Here is a 12,106-nt window from a genome sequence, read left to right on the forward strand (position 1 = left end):
AAAATTTCAAAAAACATGGGCTATAACCCATCGTTTTTGTCATTTCGTCATTTTTTTCAAATCCTCAAAAATGATGAAAAACGGCGCGCTATAGTATGCCGTACGATATGGGCTATAGCGCATGGTCCAAAATGATGAGAAACGAGGCTAACTTTCTTTTTTCAAAATTTCAAAAAACATGGGCTATAACCCATCGTTTTTTTCATTTTTTAAAAATCCTCAAAAACGATGAAAAACTGCGCGCTATAGTATGCCGTACGATATGGGCTATAGCCCACGGTCCAAAATGATGGGAAACGAAGCTAACTTTTTTTTTCAAAATTTCAAAAAACATGGGCTATAACCCATCGTTTTTGTCATTTCGTCATTTTTTTCAAATCCTCAAAAATGATGAAAAACGGCGCGCTATAGTATGCCGTACGATATGGGCTATAGCCCACGGTCCAAAATGATGGGAAACGAGGCTAACTTTTTTTTTCAAAATTTCAAAAAACATGGGCTATAACCCATCGTTTTTGTCATTTCGTCATTTTTTTCAAATCCTCAAAAATGATGAAAAACGGCGCGCTATAGTATGCCGTACGATATGGGCTATAGCCCATGGTCCAAAATGATGAGAAACGAGGCTAACTTTTTTTTTCAAAATTTCTAAAAACATGGGCTATAACCCATCGTTTTTGTCATTTCGTCATTTTTTTCAAATCCTCAAAAATGATGAAAAACGGCGTGCTATAGTATGCTGTACGATATGGGCTATAGCCCATGGTCCAAAATGATGAGAAACGAGGCTAACTTTCTTTTTTCAAAAATTCAAAAAACATGGGCTATAACCCATCGTTTTTTTCATTTTTTAAAAATCCTCAAAAACGATGAAAAACGGCGTGCCATAGTATGCCGTACGATATGGGCTATAGCCCACGGTTCAAAATGATGAGAAACGAGGCTAACTTTTTTTTTCAAAATTTCAAAAAACATGGGCTATAACCCATCGTTTTTGTCATTTCGTCATTTTTTTCAAATCTTCAAAAATGATGAAAAACTGCGCGCTATACTATGCCGTACGATATGGGCTATAGCCCACGGTCCAAAATGATGGGAAACGAGGCTAACTTTTTTTTTCAAAATTTCAAAAAACATGGGCTATAACCCATCGTTTTTGTCATTTCGTCATTTTTTTCAAATCTTCAAAAATGATGAAAAACTGCGCGCTATACTATGCCGTACGATATGGGCTATAGCCCACGGTCCAAAATGATGGGAAACGAGGCTAACTTTTTTTTTTCAAAATTTCAAAAAACATGGGCTATAACCCATCGTTTTTGTCATTTCGTCATTTTTTTCAAATCCTCAAAAATGATGAAAAACGGCGCGCTATAGTATGCCGTACGATATGGGCTATAGCCCATGGTCCAAAATGATGAGAAACGAGGCTAACTTTTTTTTTCAAAATTTCAAAAAACATGGGCTATAACCCATCGTTTTTGTCATTTCGTCATTTTTTTCAAATCTTCTAAATGATGAATAACTGCGCGCTATAGTATGCCGTACGATATGGGCTATAGCGCATGGTCCAAAATTATGAGAAACGAGGCTAACTTTTTTTTTTCAAAAATTCAAAAAACATGGGCTATAACCCATCGTTTTTTTCATTTTTTAAAAATCCTCAAAAACGGCGTGCCATAGTATGCCGTACGATATGGGCTATAGCCCACGGTCCAAAATGATGAGAAACGAGGCTAACTTTTTTTTTCAAAATTTCAAAAAACATGGGCTATAACCCATCGTTTTTGTCATTTCGTCATTTTTTTCAAATCTTCAAAAATGATGAAAAACTGCGCGCTATAGTATGCCTTACGATATGGGCTATAGCCCACGGTCCAAAATGATGAGAAACGAGGCTAACTTTTTTTTTCAAAATTTCAAAAAACATGGGCTATAACCCATCGTTTTTGTCATTTCGTTATTTTTTTCAAATCCTCAAAAATGATGAAAAACGGCGCGCTATAGTATGCCGTACGATATGGGCTATAGCCCATGGTCCAAAATGATGAGAAACGAGGCTAACTTTTTTTTTCAAAATTTCAAAAAACATGGGCTATAACCCATCGTTTTTTTCATTTTTTAAAAATCCTCAAAAACGATGAAAAACGGCGTGCCATAGTATGCCGTACGATATGGGCTATAGCCCACGGTCCAAAATGATGAGAAACGAGGCTAACTTTTTTTTTCAAAATTTCAAAAAACATGGGCTATAACCTATCGTTTTTGTCATTTCGTCATTTTTTTCAAATCTTCAAAAATGATGAAAAACTGCGCGCTATAGTATGCCGTACGATATGGGCTATAGCCCACGGTCCAAAATGATGGGAAACGAGGCTAACTTTTTTTTTCAAAATTTCAAAAAACATGGGCTATAACCCATCGTTTTTGCCATTTCGTCATTTTTTTCAAATCTTCAAAAATGATGAAAAACTGCGCGCTATAGTATGCCGTACGATATGGGCTATAGCGCATGGTCCAAAATGATGAGAAACGAGGCTAACTTTCTTTTTTCAAAATTTCAAAAAACATGGGCTATAACCCATCGTTTTTGTCATTTCGTCATTTTTTTCAAATCTTCAAAAATGATGAAAAACTGCGCGCTATAGTATGCCTTACGATATGGGCTATAGCCCACGGTCCAAAATGATGAGAAACGAGGCTAACTTTTTTTTTCAAAATTTCAAAAAACATGGGCTATAACCCATCGTTTTTGTCATTTCGTTATTTTTTTCAAATCCTCAAAAATGATGAAAAACGGCGCGCTATAGTATGCCGTACGATATGGGCTATAGCCCATGGCCCAAAATGATGAGAAACGAGGCTAACTTTTTTTTTCAAAATTTCAAAAAACATGGGCTATAACCCATCGTTTTTTTCATTTTTTAAAAATCCTCAAAAACGATGAAAAACGGCGTACCATAGTATGCCGTACGATATGGGCTATAGCCCACGGTCCAAAATGATGAGAAACGAGGCTAACTTTTTTTTTCAAAATTTCAAAAAACATGGGCTATAACCCATCGTTTTTGTCATTTCGTCATTTTTTTCAAATCTTCAAAAATGATGAAAAACTGCGCGCTATAGTATGCCGTACGATATGGGCTATAGCCCACGGTCCAAAATGATGGGAAACGAGGCTAACTTTTTTTTTCAAAATTTCAAAAAACATGGGCTATAACCCATCGTTTTTGTCATTTCGTCATTTTTTTCAAATCCTCAAAAATGATGAAAAACGGCGCGCTATAGTATGCCGTACGATATGGGCTATAGCCCACGGTCCAAAATGATGAGAAACGAGGCTAACTTTTTTTTTCAAAATTTCAAAAAACATGGGCTATAACCCATCGTTTTTGTCATTTCGTCATTTTTTTCAAATCTTCAAAAATGATGAAAAACTGCGCGCTATAGTATGCCGTACGATATGGGCTATAGCGCATGGTCCAAAATGATGAGAAACGAGGCTAACTTTCTTTTTTCAAAATTTCAAAAAACATGGGCTATAACCCATCGTTTTTTTCATTTTTTTAAAATCCTCAAAAACGATGAAAAACGGCGTGCCATAGTATGCCGTACGATATGGGCTATAGCCCACGGTCCAAAATGATGAGAAACGAGGCTAACTTTTTTTTTCAAAATTTAAAAAAACATGGGCTATAACCCATCGTTTTTGTCATTTCGTCATTTTTTTCAAATCCTCAAAAATGATGAAAAACGGCGCGCTATAGTATGCCGTACGATATGGGCTATAGCGCATGGTCCAAAATGATGAGAAACGAGGCTAACTTTCTTTTTTCAAAATTTCAAAAAACATGGGCTATAACCCATCGTTTTTTTCATTTTTTAAAAATCCTCAAAAACGATGAAAAACTGCGCGCTATAGTATGCCGTACGATATGGGCTATAGCCCACGGTCCAAAATGATGGGAAACGAAGCTAACTTTTTTTTTCAAAATTTCAAAAAACATGGGCTATAACCCATCGTTTTTGTCATTTCGTCATTTTTTTCAAATCCTCAAAAATGATGAAAAACGGCGCGCTATAGTATGCCGTACGATATGGGCTATAGCCCACGGTCCAAAATGATGGGAAACGAGGCTAACTTTTTTTTTCAAAATTTCAAAAAACATGGGCTATAACCCATCGTTTTTGTCATTTCGTCATTTTTTTCAAATCCTCAAAAATGATGAAAAACGGCGCGCTATAGTATGCCGTACGATATGGGCTATAGCCCATGGTCCAAAATGATGAGAAACGAGGCTAACTTTTTTTTTCAAAATTTCTAAAAACATGGGCTATAACCCATCGTTTTTGTCATTTCGTCATTTTTTTCAAATCCTCAAAAATGATGAAAAACGGCGTGCTATAGTATGCTGTACGATATGGGCTATAGCCCATGGTCCAAAATGATGAGAAACGAGGCTAACTTTTTTTTTCAAAATTTCTAAAAACATGGGCTATAACCCATCGTTTTTGTCATTTCGTCATTTTTTTCAAATCTTCAAAAATGATGAAAAACTGCGCGCTATAGTATGCCGTACGATATGGGCTATAGCCCACGGTCCAAAATGATGGGAAACGAGGCTAACTTTTTTTTTCAAAATTTCAAAAAACATGGGCTATAACCCATCGTTTTTGTCATTTCGTCATTTTTTTCAAATCCTCAAAAATGATGAAAAACGGCGCGCTATAGTATGCCGTACGATATGGGCTATAGCCCATGGTCCAAAATTATGAGAAACGAGGCTAACTTTTTTTTTCAAAATTTCAAAAAACATGGGCTATAACCCATCGTTTTTGTCATTTCGTCATTTTTTTCAAATCTTCTAAAATGATGAAAAACTGCGCGCTATAGTATGCCGTACGATATGGGCTATAGCGCATGGTCCAAAATGATGAGAAACGAGGCTAACTTTCTTTTTTCAAAATTTCAAAAAACATGGGCTATAACCCATCGTTTTTTTCATTTTTTTTAAATCCTCAAAAACGATGAAAAACTGCGCGCTATAGTATGCCGTACGATATGGGCTATAGCCCACGGTCCAAAATGATGGGAAACGAGGCTAACTTTTTTTTTCAAAATTTCAAAAAACATGGGCTATAACCCATCGTTTTTGTCATTTCGTCATTTTTTTCAAATCTTCAAAAATGATGAAAAACTGCGCGCTATACTATGCCGTACGATATGGGCTATAGCCCACGGTCCAAAATGATGAGAAACGAGGCTAACCTTTTTTTTCAAAATTTCAAAAAACATGGGCTATAACCCATCGTTTTTGTCATTTCGTCATTTTTTTCAAATCTTCAAAAATGATGAAAAACTGCGCGCTATACTATGCCGTACGATATGGGCTATAGCCCACGGTCCAAAATGATGAGAAACGAGGCTAACCTTTTTTTTCAAAATTTCAAAAAACATGGGCTATAACCCATCGTTTTTGTCATTTCGTCATTTTTTTCAAATCTTCTAAAATGATGAAAAACGGCGCGCTATAGTATGCCGTACGATATGGGCTATAGCCCACGGTCCAAAATGATGGGAAACGAGGCTAACTTTTTTTTTCAAAATTTCAAAAAACATGGGCTATAACCCATCGTTTTTGTCATTTCGTCATTTTTTTCAAATCCTCAAAAATGATGAAAAACGGCGCGCTATAGTATGCCGTACGATATGGGCTATAGCCCATGGTCCAAAATTATGAGAAACGAGGCTAACTTTTTTTTTCAAAATTTCAAAAAACATGGGCTATAACCCATCGTTTTTGTCATTTCGTCATTTTTTTCAAATCTTCTAAAATGATGAAAAACTGCGCGCTATAGTATGCCGTACGATATGGGCTATAGCGCATGGTCCAAAATGATGAGAAACGAGGCTAACTTTCTTTTTTCAAAATTTCAAAAAACATGGGCTATAACCCATCGTTTTTGTCATTTTTTTCAAATCTTCAAAAATGATGAAAAACTGCGCGCTATAGTATGCCTTACGATATGGGCTATAGCCCACGGTCCAAAATGATGAGAAACGAGGCTAACTTTTTTTTTCAAAATTTCAAAAAACATGGGCTATAACCCATCGTTTTTGTCATTTCGTTATTTTTTTCAAATCCTCAAAAATGATGAAAAACGGCGCGCTATAGTATGCCGTACGATATGGGCTATAGCCCATGGTCCAAAATGATGAGAAACGAGGCTAACTTTTTTTTTCAAAATTTCAAAAAACATGGGCTATAACCCATCGTTTTTTTCATTTTTTAAAAATCCTCAAAAACGATGAAAAACGGCGTGCCATAGTATGCCGTACGATATGGGCTATAGCCCACGGTCCAAAATGATGAGAAACGAGGCTAACTTTTTTTTTCAAAATTTCAAAAAACATGGGCTATAACCCATCGTTTTTGTCATTTTGTCATTTTTTTCAAATCTTCAAAAATGATGAAAAACTGCGCGCTATAGTATGCCGTACGATATGGGCTATAGCCCACGGTCCAAAATGATGGGAAACGAGGCTAACTTTTTTTTTCAAAATTTCAAAAAACATGGGCTATAACCCATCGTTTTTGTCATTTCGTCATTTTTTTCAAATCCTCAAAAATGATGAAAAACGGCGCGCTATAGTATGCCGTACGATATGGGCTATAGCCCACGGTCCAAAATGATGAGAAACGAGGCTAACTTTTTTTTTCAAAATTTCAAAAAACATGGGCTATAACCCATCGTTTTTGTCATTTCGTCATTTTTTTCAAATCTTCAAAAATGATGAAAAACTGCGCGCTATAGTATGCCGTACGATATGGGCTATAGCGCATGGTCCAAAATGATGAGAAACGAGGCTAACTTTCTTTTTTCAAAATTTCAAAAAACATGGGCTATAACCCATCGTTTTTTTCATTTTTTAAAAATCCTCAAAAACGATGAAAAACGGCGTGCCATAGTATGCCGTACGATATGGGCTATAGCCCACGGTTCAAAATGATGAGAAACGAGGCTAACTTTTTTTTTCAAAATTTCAAAAAACATGGGCTATAACCCATCGTTTTTGTCATTTCGTCATTTTTTTCAAATCTTCAAAAATGATGAAAAACTGCGCGCTATACTATGCCGTACGATATGGGCTATAGCCCACGGTCCAAAATGATGGGAAACGAGGCTAACTTTTTTTTTCAAAATTTCAAAAAACATGGGCTATAACCCATCGTTTTTGTCATTTCGTCATTTTTTTCAAATCTTCAAAAATGATGAAAAACTGCGCGCTATACTATGCCGTACGATATGGGCTATAGCCCACGGTCCAAAATGATGGGAAACGAGGCTAACTTTTTTTTTTCAAAATTTCAAAAAACATGGGCTATAACCCATCGTTTTTGTCATTTCGTCATTTTTTTCAAATCCTCAAAAATGATGAAAAACGGCGCGCTATAGTATGCCGTACGATATGGGCTATAGCCCATGGTCCAAAATGATGAGAAACGAGGCTAACTTTTTTTTTCAAAATTTCAAAAAACATGGGCTATAACCCATCGTTTTTGTCATTTCGTCATTTTTTTCAAATCTTCTAAATGATGAATAACTGCGCGCTATAGTATGCCGTACGATATGGGCTATAGCGCATGGTCCAAAATTATGAGAAACGAGGCTAACTTTTTTTTTTCAAAAATTCAAAAAACATGGGCTATAACCCATCGTTTTTTTCATTTTTTAAAAATCCTCAAAAACGGCGTGCCATAGTATGCCGTACGATATGGGCTATAGCCCACGGTCCAAAATGATGAGAAACGAGGCTAACTTTTTTTTTCAAAATTTCAAAAAACATGGGCTATAACCCATCGTTTTTGTCATTTCGTCATTTTTTTCAAATCTTCAAAAATGATGAAAAACTGCGCGCTATAGTATGCCTTACGATATGGGCTATAGCCCACGGTCCAAAATGATGAGAAACGAGGCTAACTTTTTTTTTCAAAATTTCAAAAAACATGGGCTATAACCCATCGTTTTTGTCATTTCGTTATTTTTTTCAAATCCTCAAAAATGATGAAAAACGGCGCGCTATAGTATGCCGTACGATATGGGCTATAGCCCATGGTCCAAAATGATGAGAAACGAGGCTAACTTTTTTTTTCAAAATTTCAAAAAACATGGGCTATAACCCATCGTTTTTTTCATTTTTTAAAAATCCTCAAAAACGATGAAAAACGGCGTGCCATAGTATGCCGTACGATATGGGCTATAGCCCACGGTCCAAAATGATGAGAAACGAGGCTAACTTTTTTTTTCAAAATTTCAAAAAACATGGGCTATAACCTATCGTTTTTGTCATTTCGTCATTTTTTTCAAATCTTCAAAAATGATGAAAAACTGCGCGCTATAGTATGCCGTACGATATGGGCTATAGCCCACGGTCCAAAATGATGGGAAACGAGGCTAACTTTTTTTTTCAAAATTTCAAAAAACATGGGCTATAACCCATCGTTTTTGCCATTTCGTCATTTTTTTCAAATCTTCAAAAATGATGAAAAACTGCGCGCTATAGTATGCCGTACGATATGGGCTATAGCGCATGGTCCAAAATGATGAGAAACGAGGCTAACTTTCTTTTTTCAAAATTTCAAAAAACATGGGCTATAACCCATCGTTTTTGTCATTTCGTCATTTTTTTCAAATCTTCAAAAATGATGAAAAACTGCGCGCTATAGTATGCCTTACGATATGGGCTATAGCCCACGGTCCAAAATGATGAGAAACGAGGCTAACTTTTTTTTTCAAAATTTCAAAAAACATGGGCTATAACCCATCGTTTTTGTCATTTCGTTATTTTTTTCAAATCCTCAAAAATGATGAAAAACGGCGCGCTATAGTATGCCGTACGATATGGGCTATAGCCCATGGTCCAAAATGATGAGAAACGAGGCTAACTTTTTTTTTCAAAATTTCAAAAAACATGGGCTATAACCCATCGTTTTTTTCATTTTTTAAAAATCCTCAAAAACGATGAAAAACGGCGTACCATAGTATGCCGTACGATATGGGCTATAGCCCACGGTCCAAAATGATGAGAAACGAGGCTAACTTTTTTTTTCAAAATTTCAAAAAACATGGGCTATAACCCATCGTTTTTGTCATTTCGTCATTTTTTTCAAATCTTCAAAAATGATGAAAAACTGCGCGCTATAGTATGCCGTACGATATGGGCTATAGCCCACGGTCCAAAATGATGGGAAACGAGGCTAACTTTTTTTTTCAAAATTTCAAAAAACATGGGCTATAACCCATCGTTTTTGTCATTTCGTCATTTTTTTCAAATCCTCAAAAATGATGAAAAACGGCGCGCTATAGTATGCCGTACGATATGGGCTATAGCCCACGGTCCAAAATGATGAGAAACGAGGCTAACTTTTTTTTTCAAAATTTCAAAAAACATGGGCTATAACCCATCGTTTTTGTCATTTCGTCATTTTTTTCAAATCTTCAAAAATGATGAAAAACTGCGCGCTATAGTATGCCGTACGATATGGGCTATAGCGCATGGTCCAAAATGATGAGAAACGAGGCTAACTTTCTTTTTTCAAAATTTCAAAAAACATGGGCTATAACCCATCGTTTTTTTCATTTTTTTAAAATCCTCAAAAACGATGAAAAACGGCGTGCCATAGTATGCCGTACGATATGGGCTATAGCCCACGGTCCAAAATGATGAGAAACGAGGCTAACTTTTTTTTTCAAAATTTAAAAAAACATGGGCTATAACCCATCGTTTTTGTCATTTCGTCATTTTTTTCAAATCCTCAAAAATGATGAAAAACGGCGCGCTATAGTATGCCGTACGATATGGGCTATAGCGCATGGTCCAAAATGATGAGAAACGAGGCTAACTTTCTTTTTTCAAAATTTCAAAAAACATGGGCTATAACCCATCGTTTTTTTCATTTTTTAAAAATCCTCAAAAACGATGAAAAACTGCGCGCTATAGTATGCCGTACGATATGGGCTATAGCCCACGGTCCAAAATGATGGGAAACGAAGCTAACTTTTTTTTTCAAAATTTCAAAAAACATGGGCTATAACCCATCGTTTTTGTCATTTCGTCATTTTTTTCAAATCCTCAAAAATGATGAAAAACGGCGCGCTATAGTATGCCGTACGATATGGGCTATAGCCCACGGTCCAAAATGATGGGAAACGAGGCTAACTTTTTTTTTCAAAATTTCAAAAAACATGGGCTATAACCCATCGTTTTTGTCATTTCGTCATTTTTTTCAAATCCTCAAAAATGATGAAAAACGGCGCGCTATAGTATGCCGTACGATATGGGCTATAGCCCATGGTCCAAAATGATGAGAAACGAGGCTAACTTTTTTTTTCAAAATTTCTAAAAACATGGGCTATAACCCATCGTTTTTGTCATTTCGTCATTTTTTTCAAATCCTCAAAAATGATGAAAAACGGCGTGCTATAGTATGCTGTACGATATGGGCTATAGCCCATGGTCCAAAATGATGAGAAACGAGGCTAACTTTTTTTTTCAAAATTTCTAAAAACATGGGCTATAACCCATCGTTTTTGTCATTTCGTCATTTTTTTCAAATCTTCAAAAATGATGAAAAACTGCGCGCTATAGTATGCCGTACGATATGGGCTATAGCCCACGGTCCAAAATGATGGGAAACGAGGCTAACTTTTTTTTTCAAAATTTCAAAAAACATGGGCTATAACCCATCGTTTTTGTCATTTCGTCATTTTTTTCAAATCCTCAAAAATGATGAAAAACGGCGCGCTATAGTATGCCGTACGATATGGGCTATAGCCCATGGTCCAAAATTATGAGAAACGAGGCTAACTTTTTTTTTCAAAATTTCAAAAAACATGGGCTATAACCCATCGTTTTTGTCATTTCGTCATTTTTTTCAAATCTTCTAAAATGATGAAAAACTGCGCGCTATAGTATGCCGTACGATATGGGCTATAGCGCATGGTCCAAAATGATGAGAAACGAGGCTAACTTTCTTTTTTCAAAATTTCAAAAAACATGGGCTATAACCCATCGTTTTTTTCATTTTTTTTAAATCCTCAAAAACGATGAAAAACTGCGCGCTATAGTATGCCGTACGATATGGGCTATAGCCCACGGTCCAAAATGATGGGAAACGAGGCTAACTTTTTTTTTCAAAATTTCAAAAAACATGGGCTATAACCCATCGTTTTTGTCATTTCGTCATTTTTTTCAAATCTTCAAAAATGATGAAAAACTGCGCGCTATACTATGCCGTACGATATGGGCTATAGCCCACGGTCCAAAATGATGAGAAACGAGGCTAACCTTTTTTTTCAAAATTTCAAAAAACATGGGCTATAACCCATCGTTTTTGTCATTTCGTCATTTTTTTCAAATCTTCAAAAATGATGAAAAACTGCGCGCTATACTATGCCGTACGATATGGGCTATAGCCCACGGTCCAAAATGATGAGAAACGAGGCTAACCTTTTTTTTCAAAATTTCAAAAAACATGGGCTATAACCCATCGTTTTTGTCATTTCGTCATTTTTTTCAAATCTTCTAAAATGATGAAAAACGGCGCGCTATAGTATGCCGTACGATATGGGCTATAGCCCACGGTCCAAAATGATGGGAAACGAGGCTAACTTTTTTTTTCAAAATTTCAAAAAACATGGGCTATAACCCATCGTTTTTGTCATTTCGTCATTTTTTTCAAATCCTCAAAAATGATGAAAAACGGCGCGCTATAGTATGCCGTACGATATGGGCTATAGCCCATGGTCCAAAATTATGAGAAACGAGGCTAACTTTTTTTTTCAAAATTTCAAAAAACATGGGCTATAACCCATCGTTTTTGTCATTTCGTCATTTTTTTCAAATCTTCTAAAATGATGAAAAACTGCGCGCTATAGTATGCCGTACGATATGGGCTATAGCGCATGGTCCAAAATGATGAGAAACGAGGCTAACTTTCTTTTTTCAAAATTTCAAAAAACATGGGCTATAACCCATCGTTTTTGTCATTTTTTTCAAATCTTCAAAAATGATGAAAAACTGCGCGCTATAGTATGCCTTACG

Source organism: Protomyctophum bolini (assembly GCF_963924005.1).
Source record: "Protomyctophum bolini genome assembly, chromosome: 16".
Lineage (NCBI taxonomy): Eukaryota > Metazoa > Chordata > Actinopteri > Myctophiformes > Myctophidae > Protomyctophum > Protomyctophum bolini.